The sequence below is a fragment of the Magnolia sinica genome, chromosome 2 (genome assembly GCF_029962835.1).
Source record: "Magnolia sinica isolate HGM2019 chromosome 2, MsV1, whole genome shotgun sequence".
Classification (NCBI taxonomy): Eukaryota; Viridiplantae; Streptophyta; class Magnoliopsida; order Magnoliales; family Magnoliaceae; genus Magnolia; species Magnolia sinica.
Genome location: NC_080574.1, coordinates 116,980,703 through 116,992,806, shown reverse-complemented (window position 1 = coordinate 116,992,806; position 12,104 = coordinate 116,980,703).

Here is a 12,104-nt window from a genome sequence, read left to right as displayed (position 1 = left end):
TACAAGGGTTTGAATTTAATTATTAAATCAACTTTAATATATTTAATTATATGTAATGTTTAACGCAATAGTTATAATAAGCCCGTTAAAATATATGCTTTGCCCCAAAATGTTGAAATTCCAACTCTCAGATGGGCCACAAGCACAAGATCATGTCCGAGTGACTAACCAACTATTTTTTACCATTAATTTACATGGAAAATGTTTGGACAACATTGATCATCGTATTAAAGTAATTATAGTGATGCAATTGATAATCTAATTGTTTTGGTATATCATTAGTGGGTCATGTGCCCAATAGAGTAATAGCCTAGTGACACACATGTTACACATGCAACTCTTGGAAGGATTTTAGATGTAATCTAAGCTTTCACAGTGGATTTCAAACCCCCTCAAAGAGGGGATTTGAAATCCCCTATATTTGAAACCCCTAGTTACTTTATGGTGTCAAACAACTAAGGGATTTGAAATCCCCCCAAGTCCATGGTGTCAAACAACCCCTAAGAGTCGTAACTAGCAATGGTCTCTCTCTCTCTCTCTCTCTCTCTCTCTCTCTCTCTCTCTCTCTCTCACAAAGAGTTGTGGAAGAAATGGATTGCGTGGAGAGTCCATGATGGGTCGGACTTCTCGATCACCCATCAGTTGATATAAAATCAGCATTGGTCCCCACTCCTCTCACTGATTCTAAAAGATTTGAAAGTCCCATCGATCGGTGGTAATCAGGAGCGGAAGACTCGAGAAAGGAACTGACACTAAATTTTTCAGCGGAGTTTCATCTTGGCATTAATGGTTTACTCGGGTATGCCTTATAAATCCCTTGTATTAGAGATACAACAGCATCTATCAGTGTGTATTTTGAATGTTCTTTAATGTCAAAATCGAGTTTTATAATATTTCTCTCTATTTTTTGGCTGACCTTGTTATGGTCACCATCATAGACCTCGTGATTGTCGGAATTTAGTGTGCTTGGCTAGAATTCAATCAAAAATTGTGTAGCATGACTAGTGGAGAAATGGTGGTGGCAGCGTCGTTGTTGGATTGTGGTCTCTTCTTTTTTTTTTTTCTTTTTTTTAATTTATTTATTTATTTAAAGAAGAGAAACTAGATGTGCTTGTGTATTGTGTTTAGATAACTTGTTTTGGCTTTATGGCTTTTTAGGTCAGAGTGTTGGGCCTTGATCATCTGGCCCATTCGTTGTTTAGTTCATACGTAGTCTGACGAGAAATATATGTCCACAATATAAGACCCATTCACATGCTTACATTGGACAACAATGATCTGCGACCACCACCACCATATGGATGTAATTGTAAAAGGGTTAAAATTTGATCGTCAGTTTAAATCTATCATTATTTGTCTTATTATGCTAGTATGACCCACTAGATGTCTAGACCAACCTGATTTTCAAGCAACATATCATTCATGGTAGGGCCTACCTAGCGTCCTATATTTTCTTTAATTTAATGCCCATTGGTGTTCCCAAAGTACCTTTTCAAAGTCCTGGAGGGGAAGATGGAGTTTGGGTTGTCGTATATTGCAACTTGTCAAACATATTGGGTCATATGGGATTTCCATGTTCTCTCACCTGATGGAGATATCTTTTGCGGTGACTACAACATTATCTATGGCATCTACATCATACCTAGGCCCGGCCCATTAGCAAAGCCTACTTGTATTATCCTTATATTCTTGATGTAGATTTGTTTTGTGAAGATGGCTTTGCTAGTCTCTTTTTTCTCTTTTAAGTCTATAATAATAAATGATTTCAATCTCGATGTTTTGGATAATTGCAAACATAATATATATTGATTATGTGATTATTATATGTTGTTTGAATCATAAGTTATTCAACTATAAGTAGATGGATTGAGATTAATGATTCTTTATCAGCTTTATTGATGGATCATATATCTGACCCAAATCTAGGGTCTATGTTGGGTCATTTATTAGAATCAATCTTAGCCATCTAGTAGACCTAGTTGGGTAATTGGCCTCATGACTTTTGAGTTTTGACGAAAAGATGTGTTATTCTCATATATGCTTATTCATATATTTGCATCTATAGTGTATATTCAAGCATTTCTTTCCTTCCTATCTTGTATGATATGTTTCCATTCAAATGACCATTAAGTTTGCTAAGTGAACTCTTAGCATATAAGAGTAGAGCCCTATGGTTGGAGGCTCACATTTATAGTGTGTAGCGGGCTTGTTGGTGTATGGTATCATTAATAGGGCTCTTCTATTAGTAGGCCTATTGTGGAGTCTTTTGGTGTTTAAATTAATCCAGTTCTCTGCTCATGGCCTAAAAGATTTGGTACATTTCCGTTGTACATTATATTTCATTATGGGTCATTTAGATTAATCCACCATTTATACATAAAGTTTACCAAAGATGATCAACACCATTAGTGTGTGTATACAGTTAAAAAGAATTCTAATGCTTAGTATGTTTATTATCCCTATTTTAGGGTAAAATTAATACTCATAGTGGTCACTTAGGCCTAATTTACCTATACTAGTCTAAGAGTTTTGGATATATCTATGGGCCTCCCGCCTATCCAAAAAATTAAGGGTCTAAGTGTAATAAAGTGGCTAAACAAACAACAACAAAATCACAGATATGCTCTGGTTTATCCATCTCTTTATTTATGGGGCATTGAGAATATCCATTAGGGGCAATTGGATTAGGTGGGATACTAGTTTGTATGAATTAGTGGATATCCTTAGCCATGTGTTCCACCAAAGTGGTCCTGACTAATGATGCCTATTGAATCCTAAATTAAAGTGCATGATGTAAGCGTTATACGTTAAGGATCAATAAGATGACATTGTCTCCAACATGCAATGTTTGACCCTAAGGAGTTTATCTTTTAGTTGGAGTTAAATGGGAGTGGGGTGGATGGTGTTAACAACTTGTGATTGAATGTTCCATCTTGGCACAAAGGTGTTGGATTATTTTGGACTTATGTTATTGACATCCAGCTAGTCTCATGTTATGAAGACTACTTGTGTGTTGTGATATCAGTCCAAAGGAAGGGGTCGAATATCATGCACTAGGTTTCACACAAGGATTTGATGATTAGACCTATCATCCTTGGTAATTTAGTCAACTGCCTAACTTATTAGATAAAGTCCAATACAATAAAGTGTCTTTTATTGTTGTTTAAGGTTTAATGGGGTGTTTTTTCTAATGTGATTATGCAGTCATGAATATATGATTCATTCTCCCCCAACTTCAAGGCATTCCTACCCTTATCGACACCAACTTCTCAAAATATAAGGAGGTATTAAAAACTATTTTTTGTTGTATGGAATTAGACTTAGCCCTATATAAGTATCAACCTCCAAAACTCACCGATCCAGTATGTTTGTGATATTGCCAAATATAAAAGGTGTGAATGGGTGAATAAGCCAAGTATAAAGATTATCAGATATTTCATTCATAAGTCTTTTCATGAGAGTATACTTGAGAAAGACAATGTGAAAGGATTCATCGAAAAAATTGAAAAAAATGTTTACTAAATCCAATTAGGCATGAATTATAACAATTAATATTACTAAATTTATCTCTTTAAAGTATAATAATGATGAAATTAGGGAGTATATCATAAAGATTTTTGATCTTGCAACTAAGTTAAAGACACTCTAGAAAACCTAGTAATCTATTTTGTACTAATCTCTCTTCCTTTTAGTTTTAGCACTTTTAAGGTCAATTCCAACACCCAGGAGGAAAAATGGACCTTGACTGAATTGATATCACACAATGTGTAAAAGAAAAAGAGACTTAGGTGGAAACAACCAGAGATTGCCCATCTCATGTACTCCTTTTAAGGGAATAACCCAAAGAAAAGAAAGAGGGGATCGGGGAATAAGGATAAAGGCAAGGTGACAAGCAATGTAATAGAGTCGTGGGATAAAAATAAGTTGATTAGACTTTGCTACTTTTGTGATCAGGAGAGTCACTTAAAGAAACAATGTCATGGATATAAAGCCTAGCTCAGGAAAAATAGAAAACAGTAAAAGGTAAAAATTCTTGTCTAGAAGTATCTTATGCTTTAATTGATACATAGTTGGCATGATACGGTCCAATTTTAGGCCAATACTTACATATTGAATTTTTTTATAGTGGCATCTGAGGAGGCATAGACCCAGTGATGTGGAGCGCTATGTATTTAAGGGATGACTTCCAAATAGAAAATTGAGACTGATAGCTTTCTTTTATATATAGAAATTATTTTATATTTGAATCTTTTGTAATATTTTCTTATTTTATGATAAAATAAAATATATATTTTTTATTTTCTTTTAAATTCAAATGTTGGCTTAGGCTTTAATACTATAATCGTGCATGAAATGTGGAGGTGAATAATGACAACCTTATTTACAGTCAAGAATAAAACTAAAAGTCATATATATGTTTAACCCTTAAAAGTGATATGTACAAAGATTTCTAGTCTAGAAAAAAAGTGTTGTTATTTTTGAGCTACCTGTACCTATAATGACATTCAGGATATCATGCTAGAAATCTATGAGAAAGTTTAATATAAAAAAAAAAAAAAAAAAAAAAAGTGAGACATTTCTTTCGAATCCTAGAGAATCCTAAAATATGCAACCTTAAATATTCTATAAAAAAAAGATATATGCTCTCTAATCGTGTGATTAAAGAGGGAACACTGGAAGTCAATTTTGAGTGTTGTGACAGTTTAAGACTTGCACCCAGCCTTATAGAAATCAAGAAATTAATTATATGGGAGAGATTGTGAATATAAGTTGGGATCAATAAATAGGCAACAGATAAGGTGATAAGTTTTTTTACTCATGTGCAGTAACACCAGTCGGGTGGAATTGGTAAGGATAAACAAGTTTGGACTATACTGAATGCCTCGTTAGTGGGAAGTCCATTCTCAAATATCATTTCATGGCATAAATGTCGTTGTATGAAAGAGTATAATGTGGGTGCTTGAGATATTATATATTGGAACAAAATTTTAATGTTTATTACGAAGGCAGGTGTTAAACGTTGCAGTATTGCATTCCTTTGAATTAAGACATGGACAAAAGATCATATGTTAAAGTTCCTTAAAATGAGGATGATTTATAATCATCAGGAGTTTGTAAACCCTTGTTAATTATTGTATCTTCTTTCAAAAGATGCTTAGGGTAAGTGGGAGTACATAAATTAAGGTTGCATACACATTCTAATAAATTAAGGTTTAATTGACAAATCATATTTTATTTTTTGTTTATCAAAAGTACATATATTATGCATGCATAAAGTAAAATGAACAATTGAGTTTAGCTATTATTGAGGCATATGCATCTATTGATAGATATAATAGGACCTGTCACGCCCTGAAAATTGACACCCGAGTACAAATACTCTAATCCTGAGTTTTTGGGTGTGAACGTAGCAAAAATGCACGTGGGTGAGTTCCCACATGCCCGTACAGTCAAGTTAATGTTCACAGAGCAGAGTAGTTTTAAATTAGCGGCATCAAAAGTTAAGCAGATATAACTAAGCCTAGAAATAGATGACTAATATTTAAAATGTATAATTCCAATAGTGGTGCCTGTCCAAATGAGGATTGTTCAAGTCATAATATATATACCTAAAATGATTAAAGTGTGAAGTTTTCAGTTTTGACCCAATCATTCAAAACGAACGGCGGTGATACAAGCCGATGTAAGCTGACCCGACTGAGATCTCGATAGTACTTATATTGATAATATCGTCTAGTTGGCGTTTTAAAACACCGTCCTAGGTGGAAATGAGCAGTTAACTCAGTGGTTCCATTAGTTCTAAGTTACACATGTTATTGACTCAATCAACTCAGGTAATGATAACATTATAAAGCAAACAATTCCTGAGTTAATTATTTAAATGCATGGATAACATGATGATATGCACAATGGTTGACCCTCAGCATAACCTAACAACATTTAGTATGATGAATGCATGGGAATACAGCATTCGTAAACTTTCCACATCAACACTATTGCTAGCAAGGACGTCAACATATGTGCAAAAGTTGGCTTGAAGCACAACCCAACAATGTAATGATATACATGATTAGACAAGTAATTATTATTTCCAGATTAAATAGCAGGTTGGCGAAGCTAGGATACCGACATTATATCACGAGTCATTATCTGGGTCACGTGACTAGGTGTGGCACGAAGTGGCTCCTCACCAGTATCCCTTGATCTAAATTTAGGTATCACCCTTTATATTTCACAAATCAACACTTTCAAAGGGACAACATGATATCCAAATGTATAAGGATCAACTCGGGATGGATCATCACCCAAACACCGAGTATGATTACTAAATTCAGAGGTGCATTCTTATCACATGAAACCAAATCACCACGAAGAAAATGACTTGTCACCCAATTCCATTCACGTCTGGGTCGTTCGAATGGTACTCCAGTACAGAACCATCGGATGGGTATTTGGCGGGGGTCATTTGAACAATAATCTATCACCCCCATCAGTGCTCAGGGGTCACTACAGGAAGGCTCGTCACCCAATATTTTATCAATATAGAGAGCTTTCACTTAATGTTTTGCCTATGTGACATGATGTCACCCCAGCATAAGCCGATAACTTGGATAAGGTATCTCATATCACTATGCCCGACTCATGAGTCTTTATGGGATCGTATCATACTAACGATTATAAATAGATTCATCCCTCAGGAACGGGGTATCATATATTCGATTTGGTCGTGTCATACATTGTAAACATACATGATCAATCTGTTGTTAAATTAATTTGATTGACCTAGGAGAACCTCAACGTAATCGGCATTGGGTGCAAGTATCCTATGTAGTCCAACTATTGTCAGTCATCTATGTTCAAACTGGGTTGATCGAACAAGTGGCAGGCTTAACTCGGGCCACCCCTTGGTTAAGGTGATTCACCGACTGACCTAACATCATAAGTAATTCTAAACATCATTAAGGACTAACAATTCACGAGGAAATCATAACAAGATTTCATATGAAGCCTAAATTTAACAACATAACCACCTAGCATTTCATCGAACATGTGAGCATCAATAACATAATACCATCACTCAGGCGTTTCATCGAATATGTGAGCATACGCAAGTAAGTAATAGCATGTATTGTAATCAAAATTGAAATATAGATATGTTAATATACAACAAGTTATCTACAAGAATATATAATTAACTGAGACCCTCAAGGGTCGATAAAAAAAGCAATGTAGGAATAATGGTCCGCACCTTTGCAATGATTCACCCAACTTAGCACCTCTACAATTAGGATTTTAGGAAAAAAATACAAATTTTTAATAAAATTAAAGGAAACTTAAGTAACATTCAAAGAATCTAGTTTTACCAGGAGGTAAGAAGCATTTCTTACCTTCGATTGTGCATGAGGGTGAATTCGATAGAGGAAAATGGTAATAGCTTGGGCTTCATCGAATGAATTCCGATGCAAGTAAACATTAATGACCCCTTCTCTCTCTTCCTTCCTCTCTTTCTTTCTTTCTTTCTCCCTAATTTCTAGGGAAAATTCGTATGGAGGAGAGGATATGTGAAATGAAATGGTATTTATAGTGCCAGATTATTCACATATGACCCTAATGGCCATTTGTTCATTATATTTATCTTAAGGGAGGATGTTTCTAACCAATGTGACCTAATGGGAGGTGTGCAGATCAATCTAAGGCATGAGATCAATGTCCCACCAAGCGATCTATGTTTGGACACAACTATTCGATGATCAGATGTGCCGATCAATTGAGAAAGCCCTAACTCAGATCGATGGTCACCGAGTGTTGATCGGGTCTATAACTATACAAATGTAAGCAAGGTAATCTTGATCGGTGCCTTAAATTTGGTCATTATCTAACGGTCTGAAAGCCACAACTTTGAAAAAAACCAGATACAAACAATTAACTTAAGTTCTTAATTAATATAAGAAACATTCACACATCTCATGCACTATTCTTGTGAGTTCAAGTTGAGTGATTCGAGACGCAATCTTTGCTCCATGTCCCATAATGGACGTCTAGTCCACTAAGACGAACATCTTTCTAAAGTCTTAGGTTTAATGGCCTACTAACGAACAGTCTAAAGCTTATTTAGAAAATCGGGGCATTTTTGGAATGAATTGGATATCAAGATTTCTTATGCCCGATGATTAAGGTTTAGATTGACTAAGTTCATAGTGTGGCCTATTCGCAATTAGCAGAAATGACAATTCAATTCTAATCACTCTAAACCGTTAGTTCTTAGGCTAAAGGAGTAACTGGGTCAGTTTGGTTTGTTAATTAAGATCCGGCCCCTAGTTATTTCGAATGTTCGTAGGTCGTTATTTAGTTGTGGCTGTCTTGATTAATTAGTGATAAGTCAGATAGATTTTGACCCTAAATGAACAAATCACGAGACTAAACTCGAGGTTTAAGTGATCGGGCGGATTCGTTGGCTTCCTACGGTTGATTAATTGGATTTAGATAGTCAAAAGGTAAGGCCCATAGAAGAGGGACGTGTACAAACTTTGGTAGACTTTTAGAGAATCATACAACCATTTTCTTAAGAGTCCTAACTAGTAATGGTCTCTCTCTTTCACAGAGAATTGTGGGAGAGAAGGCTTCCATGGAGAGTTAGGGATGGGCTAGACTTCTCCACCACTCGTTAGTTGATATAAAGTTAGCATCGATCCCCACTCCTCTCACCGGTTCCAAAAATTTTGAAAGCCCCATCGATCAGTGGTGATTAGGAGCAGAAAAATCGAGAAAGGAGTCAATACCATCTTCTCTAGTGGAGCTTCATCTCAGTGTTAATGGCTAACTCAAGTATGCCATATTAATGGCTGACTCTGGTATGCCATATAAATCCCTTGTGCTACCCCTCAATTAATGCTGTGGAGATAATGGACCCGCTACGATTTTTTACATGGTATGCATGTGACAGTTATATGGTGGGGTCATATTTACATTTGTTGAGTTATGTCGGATCCTCTAGTGTGCGGACTCAGTGATCCTACAGTAATCAAGTCCGAGTCTCATTCTTGGAGATCGGAACCAATTTTGGGTACCTGTTGGGAATTCATCAGGTATTTCCATCTAGGTTTCTGGTTGAGTTTGGATCAAATACGGGCATTTACATGGTCAGGCCCACTTGATGAGTGAATTTGGATTGCACACATATGTGCCACTTAGACACATGCATGATATGTAAATGGGCTCTCTCATTCACATATGGCTTAGGGGTCATTTGGATGTCGGTAAAGTTTTAAGTTGTAAACATATTACACCTGAAAAGAGTTTCAGGTGTAAACAATTTATATGCTATTCTATTTGGTTCTTAAGTGGTAATCTGTTTACATGTAAACAAATTATATTTTTTCCTAGCTTGTTAAGTGTTTACAATGGATAAAGTAGGTATTCATACCATAGAGGTTGCGCAATAAACCTTCCAAAATTTATAAATTTAATAACTAATTGTACCTCCCATTTCTTTTTTGAAGTCAATATCAGCAATGCAGTTCATTCAACGATAAACTTAATCCGAATTATAGAGCCAAAGACTTGACTTTTTTTTAGGAGCCCTAAGAGATCATTAAAGCATGCATATACTAGATGGATTGGATGTCCTCCACCCATCACAGTGGGCACCAAAAAGCAATCTGAATTTATTTTTATTATTTTTTACGTGTGATCCATTTGATAATTATTAAAAAAGAAAAAAGAAAAAGAAAAAGAAAGTAGTTTTTAAGGCCTATGGGAGAGCATCAAAGAAAGCACCTGATATATAGATTGGATGAACCATATACATTACGGTGGGCCTCACATACCACGAGCGTATATTAATTATTATATTTTATTATGTATAATGTCTTTTTAATTATAAAGTCTTTTTAATTATAAAGACTTCACCTGCAATGTGAAACTTGCTTTTTCTAGGTTTTAGATTACAACTAAGAGTTATAATATGTTTATAACCTACAAAGTCTTTACAAGTAAGTACATGCATCCAAACAGTCTCCGTAATCGGATTACCTTAATCCCTTTGAAACCTAAGACTGTACAGGCATCCAGACGACCCCTTCGGAAATTTATTCTGTCGCTTGAATAATCAGTAGATACTTTTGTTTGTGTGTGTGGGAAGACCTCAAAGTTCATCCAGTTAGCTGAGTTACAGTCTACCTAACAATAGCTTAGAACTTTTCATGTGTATGAAACATCCAACCAGTCCAATAGGGTAGCCCTATTATAAAGACCACCTTATGGATATATCAGCAGAGCAAACTTGTATTTTATTTTTTATCAATGGCAAGACATTTTTTTATAGTGTAGTCCACCTGATGAATAGATAGGTCTGATTTTTGCACTAGGTGATCTTCACGGTGGAGCCAATCTATTGAAAGGGTTGGATGTTTCTTGCACTAAATAGGTTGGAAGCTATCTGGCTGGCGGACCTTGCTTTGTGGTCCAACTAGTTGGATTGGAGAGCCACTCCCTCTCACTCTCAATTTAAATGGTACTAGTTGATGGACAACACCTATGAACTTGAATGCCCCCAAAAGACAAAACCCGAACCCGGATGAATTTCTTGACGGATTAATAAAAAATAAAATAAAAATCCAGAGTCATTAATGTCGAGTTGGGCCCATCGAGACGAGTACACGCAAGTCTCAATACCCATTGACGTGAGCGGATTCACCAAGGTGGGTGGGACCCTTGTCTGTGGGGCTCGCAGTGATGTATGTTCCTTAAATCCACACCATCCAACCATTTTGAAAGCTCGTTTTAGTATATGAACCAAAAAATGAAACTGACTCAAATTATCTTAAGTAGACAACACCACATAAAACAGTAATGATTGAATCTCCACCATTAAAAACTGTATGGATTCCATTGGGATGTTTACTTTCCATCTAACCCGTTGATAAGGTCAAAAACACCTGGATGAAGAGACAACACAAATATCATCTTGATCCAAAGCTTCTGTGGCTCACAAGAAGTTTTTAACAGTCAATCACCACTCTTTCCTGAATTATAGTCCATCTGAGATTTGTAACTACATTTTTTGCATCAAAACGAGCTTTCCATACGGATGGACGAGTGGATATTGTCACATACATTACAGTGGGGCCCACAGTCAGGGGTCCCACCCACGTCGTGGATCTGGGGTCTCACCTAATCCGCTCCCCCATTCACAGCCCTCATGTAAAGCATTTATGGTGGCAAACATGTGGTGATGGTAGCTATTGAGGTGGGCCATCAAGTAGACAGGCCATGTCCTAAAAGTCATGGTAAGTGAATTGTCTCATCTATCCAATACATGACTTATTCAAGGAACTGTTAAAGCTGTGGTCCACCTAAATTCACATCATCTGCTATGTAAAGTAAGCTATATTGATGTATTTTTCTACCCGTAACTGATCCATGCAGTAGCTCACTTGAGCAATGGTCTAGATCATCACATCATTACTGTGAGCGCCTAAACTGCATAGAACTTTTCTACATCATGCAACACATTAGCATTTTTCATCAATTAAAAAAGGCTCATTTAAATGGTTCCCTACTAAAAGGGTAAAAAAAATGTTTTGAAGGCCTATGTGAGATCCAGTCCACTCATCTTTCACCATGAAAATGGCCATAACTAAAATAGCCAATTATGGGTAGGAGCTCTTTTTTTAATGGTCCATTTTGTTGAATGGCCCAGATTGGTGGGCCCACTGGAAGACAGCATTTACGACCTCCGTACAAAATTGAAAAAGAGACTGTCTACATCTAGCAGTCCACCTAATTACTATAGAATCACTCATTTAATTCTACGGTTAATATAGGTTCTGAGTTATGATCCATGATTTATGTTGTTTAAAGGCTAACCAAAAGGGAAATAGATATTTTTCCTTTTATTCTATCGAATAAGAAATGATTGCAAGCGAATACTTCACTTTTTTTTAAAATATAAAGTAAGAGATATGAGAGTGACATAAGTGAGACTTATCTATATCACAAGGATCTCTCTCATATCTCAATCCTCCTTGAAATTAAAATTCAAACACATGAAGAAAAAATCACGTGGGACCCACCCACCAGTAAACTTATCTTTATCAAGCTTT